This window comes from Taudactylus pleione, unplaced genomic scaffold (assembly GCF_031769625.1).
Source record: "Taudactylus pleione unplaced genomic scaffold, aTauple2 ptg000085l, whole genome shotgun sequence".
In the NCBI taxonomy this organism is placed as follows: domain Eukaryota; kingdom Metazoa; phylum Chordata; class Amphibia; order Anura; family Myobatrachidae; genus Taudactylus; species Taudactylus pleione.
In genome coordinates, this window is record NW_028284487.1 from 2,619,456 (window position 1) to 2,625,455 (window position 6,000).

The 6,000-nt window shown below is 41.4% G+C and overlaps 1 protein-coding gene across 3 annotated transcripts in view; it reads right to left on the bottom strand.

Moving 5' to 3' along the window:
- Positions 1-5,613, bottom strand: part of LOC148529651 (serine/threonine-protein kinase D3-like) — a 190,212-nt gene extending 184,599 nt beyond the window's left edge. For 2 of the 3 annotated variants that reach the window (XM_088468304.1, XM_088468303.1), the window contains exon 1: positions 5,387-5,613. The gene's annotated coding sequence lies outside the window, so the exon portion shown is untranslated. The remainder of the gene's footprint in view (positions 1-5,386) is intronic. The other variant, XM_088468305.1, reaches the window with a different exon arrangement.
- Positions 5,614-6,000: the final 387 nt, after the last annotated feature.

The following is a 6,000-nucleotide window of genomic DNA, read 5'->3' on the forward strand; positions in this document are numbered from 1 at the left end:
TCATTGTCATTTAGGAAAAATTGAAAGGGACACATTTTAATTATTTTAATAATGTAGGGGACCATTATAATTTACAAATCAAATACATGAGGCATATTTTAACAATATAGGGGGCCATTATAATTTGCAAATTTATATATGGGGACCGGGTCACTATGTTTGATTAATTATATATTTAGTGGGTAACATTATAAAATTTTTACAATACCAGGACCACATATTTTATTTTTATACACTAATGTGGGCAAATGGGGAAGGAGGGAAGTTTTTACTTTTTTTTTTTAAACAAAACAAACTGGCTCAAATGCAATGTGGTTTGAATAATCTCACCTGTTACAACAGCCTCTTTTTGTCTTTTGTTTTTAGCTAATCTCTAGGTTGTTAAACTGATAGAAAAATAAAAAAGTTGATTTTACAAAACCACTATTTTGTAGGTTTCCCTTTGGGGCATACTTATCTACTTTTGCATTCTCCTCCCTGGGAGAAGCCCGGAGAGGAGATGCAGCTGACCGTGGATCAATGGGGAAGGGGCGGGGCTATACATAGTGATTTGCATAATTTTACTCCAACTCCTCTTTATGGAGCCACGATTCCCAGCATTATCTGCCCATCCTGTCCATTTCACTAGGAATTGGGCGTGATGCGAGAGATAATGCGTGTGGGATTACCCGAAAAATCTGGAGTCTCCTGCAGCTACCGGGAGAATAGGTAAGCAGGGCCGGATTGAGGTCTGTGGGGGCCCCGGGACGACCGCCCGTCGCCCTTCCTATAATCCGGCCCTGTAGGTAAGTATGCCCTAGGTGTGCAATTCTATTTTTTCCTGCTACCAATTGAATTATATATGAGCTTGTAGCATCGTGTTTGCTCAGTATGCACCTGATATAATTCTAAATAAAATCCCAGCATAAAACTTTACAGGTATAAGCAGTTTAGACAAAGAGGGGCCTGAAATAAGCAGACATGACAGTGGTTCCCAAACTTTATTGAATCATGGCGCCCTATAGTACCCGCATTTTTCTACACAGCACCCCATGGCCAAAATTTTCTAATTGAGAAATTCAACTAAGTAAATTGCTTACCTGTCACTCTTAGGTTCAGTTATTCAGTTATGTGGGGGTGGACAGGGGTGCGGTTCTGTTTGTCCATATATTTTATGATTAGCAGCCACCTGCACTTATTTTGCCTTTCACATTGACCATACATTATTTGATTTGGTATTGAACCACCAATCCATGGCACCCCTGCAAGTGCCCTGCGGGACCAAGTTTAGGAACCACTGGGGTAAGTGAAGGCCCTGCCTGTGTGTCCATACAATCTAGAGGGAGGGGGCAATCAGAGACAGTAGGAGCAATGGGGCACAGCTTATTAGAGGGAGGTGGCAGGCAGAGACAACAGGAGCAATGGGACACGTGGAAAAAGCATGGCTGATTAAGAGAGGTCTAGTTGAGTTTTGAATGAACACTTGAAAGATTGTAGGTTCTGGGAGAGTCTGGGCGAGCCAGGCCGAGGGTTCCATAGGTGAGAAGCAGCACAAGAGAAGTCTTGCATGAGCAAATTTTGATTTTGTTGCAAAAGAGAAGGCGATAGGACTGTGAGAGAGGGGTCAATGATGACACCAAGGAAGCAATCTTGGGATACAGGGGACATGGGTTGTGATAGAAGGGGGAATTGGGGAAAGATAATGAGCTCAGATTTGATATTTTTAGTTTAAAACTAGGTACATCTAACGCGATGGTGCGATCCGGCGACGGTGCGATGTAACAATACATCGCACGTGCCATCCACAGTGCATGATCCGGTACATGACTGACCGATGTGTCGTTACATGCTGCATTTAGCTGCATGGCGACGACCATTGCATTGTCCCATCTGCTGTGCAGAACGGACTAACATACTAAATGATGTGTACAATATATTGTTCCGATCTTCGTTGGAACTATGAGGTCTATTCATGTACAACATGAAGTGGCTACTAAAAGATACCACTATATATTGCATCACATCGATGCAATATATAGTGATGTTTAGTAGCCATTCATATACACTTACCTGTCCGGCGTCTTCGGGCGCTGTCCTGCCCCTCCGCGATCCCTGGACGCAGTGAGAAGACAGACATATACCAGGAGCCCAATATGCCTGCTCCTCACTGCGCATGCACCGGCATCCAAGAGCAGCAGGTCAGGTCAGACCTGCTGCAATGGACGGTGGGAAAAGGGGGTGGAGCCAGCGCCGGGTGCCGGGCAGACAGCTGGGAAGTATGTTACTTCCCTGCTCTGTTCGGCTTGCGGTACAGGTTACGCCATCCTCAGAGGGCAAATCTGTACCGCAGGAGCTTTCCGTTCCATTATGAATAGCACTCACCATACAAAAGTATGGTGATGCGATGCAGGCATGGAGCAGGGGTACTGCTGGAGAGGTAATACACTTCTCCACTGTAAACTTGCTCCATGAATAGCACAAAGCAGAGAAGAGCCCTGATTTCAGTTAAACAGGGCTCTTCTCTGCTTCATGAATAGACACCTTAATATCTTATGATACATTGTATATGTAACCCTGGTTAGGGTTACGGAGATAATTCATATATACAATTGAAACAGGTATATATTTTCATTCATCTATTTACAGAAAAATGCCATTTATGAGGTAAATGTTATATATACTGTAGGGATAGATGTGATGTGATATAAATATAAGTAAATATGTGGAAATGTATGTACCCTGTGCATGTAAGATATCTATGATGTCAGTGGACTTTGGTGCTTCATGCTGCAGATATACATTTCACAGACATTGGTGATAGTTGCAGAAGGGGGCGGAGTAATATAGATGGGAGTGAATTGGTTCCTGTCAGGAAAATAGGATCCGGTGAGAGGGAGGAGATATAACAGTGGTTAGCAGCAGTTGAGAGGCAGTCTGCTGATCCCTCCCTCCAGTGCCTGCCCTCCTGTGACCCGGGCAGCCAGTGAGCGGCTATATGCTGCCGGGCGCAGGGGGGCAGAGCTGGAGATGGAGCCCAGCCGGAGCTGGGGAAGAAGGTGGAACAGTGGCACCCACCCTGCCTACCTGATGATGCCAGAGAGGCAGTGTTGTGGGACGTGGACTAGGCAGCATGAGTGGAAGTGGCTAGGAGCCACACAGGAAGTCCCGGCGTCAGCCGCCACATCAGCGGGGAGGCAGCTCCGGAAGTTCTGGCTACTGTCCAGAACAGGAGGGCTGCCTGCTTGGTGGCAGGCTATGACAGAGCCGGGGGAGAGGGAGACACTGCAGCTGATGGGGTGAGGCTATCAGCAGTCATCCCTGCACAAGCAGCTGGAGAGCCTGTGTGCACACAGCCCCTGTCAGTGAAGCAGACTAGTGTCCTGCCGGGGCAGGCACTAAACGCTGACGTGGTCATAAAGCCGTCTATCTCCCTGGAAAGCACCAGTCATCGGCTGTGAGAAACCATAACTTGTGCCCTTACAGGATGCAGAAAAAGCTGTGCAGTCACACAAATAGCAGGCCGTGTTACCTGCAGTTACTAGCCTCATGTACTATATCTCTAATACTCTCTCATTAATACCAGACTGACTAAAGAGATGGGGGAGAGAACAGTTTACTGCACTTATTCAGACAAAGCTGAAAACTGCTATATTGACATTTGATCACACAGTAAAGTAACTATTCAGTTTTGGCTTCTGATAGCAGAGATCCACAGGAACTGCAACCGGACTTTTAGAACTTAGTATTTAGGAGGATATCTATATTGATATATTGTTATTATTTATGCATGATGTTACTGCATTGTTCAGATAAACATATGTATGTCAATATACAACACAGTACACTGTTATGTCATATAATGAGATGAATGTATGTTCTTATTTACTTGGAATTTCGTCAATATAAAGAACGTTATATCTATATGTAATTGTGTTTACTTACCTGGAGGAGTGATGCAAGCATCCAAAAAGTATAAGGAACAGATGTCTTTGTGTTATAATATTGTTTTCAACTAACATGCCCCTTCTACACACTACACTATAGGGAGTAATATTAATACTTGAGTGTATCCTTGGGCTTACATAGGCAAGTCCTATATATATTCTATGGGTTTTCCCAAGTAGACCCATACCGACAACCAATACTTGGGTGGAGGCACTGATAAAATAATGGTACACCACTTAGAGAGAGGTTAAGGGTGGGTACATTAGGAGTAATAGAGGTGTTAGTAACCTGGTGACCCTTTAGTGGTAAAAAGGGGGGTTACATATAGTGTGTACCCAGTTTAAGGTAACATTGGGACATCCAGTTGGAGGTGGTAGAGAGGCAGGTAGACAAATGGGATAAGGAGAAAGTTCAGGGAGCAGAGGTAGAATAGGATGTATTAACCATTTAATTCATGACCAAATTATTCTTACTATAGCAGTCCCCATTAACACGTTAATCACATATATACAGAAAATATACGTTTCTTAAACACAAATTGTGACAAACTAACAAAGGATATTAACATATGAAATAAACTGTTCTTCTGTAAACTGACACATATGCAGGTACCTATTTTAAAATATACACCCGCAATTAACTTAGCAATAAAACAGGTAACTCTACACAGCCACTTCTTAGCACTATCCATGTAGAAACTTTTTCTTCTTCTAGGAACTGTATTTATTTAACTAAATAATATAAATATTAATTAATTAAAATTAATTAAACAAATTAAAATATGGTTAAAAGACAATCACATGGCTATTACGGAGCTGTTACTATTAAGAAAAAAAATGGTCTTAAATAAATAAATATCACAATACGCACTACATAGTAAAATATATCTACTTTTTTTTTTTTTTTACATGAAACAACCTAATCCACATGTGGTCTCCAGAGACCTTTATTCCTGTATGAAGTCAAGGTGAGAGGGAATAACAGGTATGAAAAAAAGGTGAATTATTATTAAAAACATGATATACTTCCTATAGTTAGTAAAGATAGTGCACTAATAACTGTGTTCATAAAAAAACTATTGAGAACATAATGGATATTACTGTATGTTCTAAAGCAAAGGACCTGTAAAAGGTAGAGACCTGTAATTATCCACTAATAAACATGATGTGACAGCATATATAATACAGATACGGGATGATACATAAATAAATAAATACATAAATAAAGGCAGCTGTAGATATATTTGAAAAAGAAAGTGGAAGAGAGACAAAAATATACTGTGTATACAAGGCAAAGGGTAATTGAACTTAGAATCGCCCTGAGTTAAAGAGAATGATGACAACATAAAACATGAAAGGAAGGGAAGGATCAGGAAGATAAGATAGTCCAGAGAAAATTAGAGACTGAGAAGAGTCAGATGAAAAGTGAGAGAGATATAAAAGTAATCATAATACGTCCTCACCTCTTACCACATGTAACGCTTCTGAGACCAGTACAAATTGCCCAGCTTCCCTGTATGACACAAACTCCCAGCTCCCCTGTATGACACAAACTCCCAGCTCCCCTGTATGAATGTCTGCAGATTTCTCACAGTTTCCTCTCTCAACATCTCAAGTAGTTTTTTTTTATGTGAACAACTTCAGAGACAGGAAATTCAAGAGCTGCTCTGTCCTGTCTGCCCCTCCCCTCCAGCCCCGAATGCCTGGATCTCATACTGGAGAAGAGACACAGACAGACGATTAGATAACAGATAAATAGATACGACAGAGAGAGATGAGATAAACGTATACATGAGTCATATACGTATATAATAGATAGGTAGCAAATGTATATAATAGAGAGCAGAACGTTGGTTTCCAGTAGCAGATTTGATTGATATATTTAAAAAAAAGATCACAATTATAACAAACAATTCTTTAACAATGGAAAAACTGCTTTATTCTGGCCCACAACTATTACCTTCCTGAGATACTTGTACTGCCGCTGTACTTGTTAAATTGTTGTTCAGTAAATTAACTAAAGGTCGATTTTGAACCATTTTAAAGCGATCTGTTGTGTTTCTGGTGATAAATCACA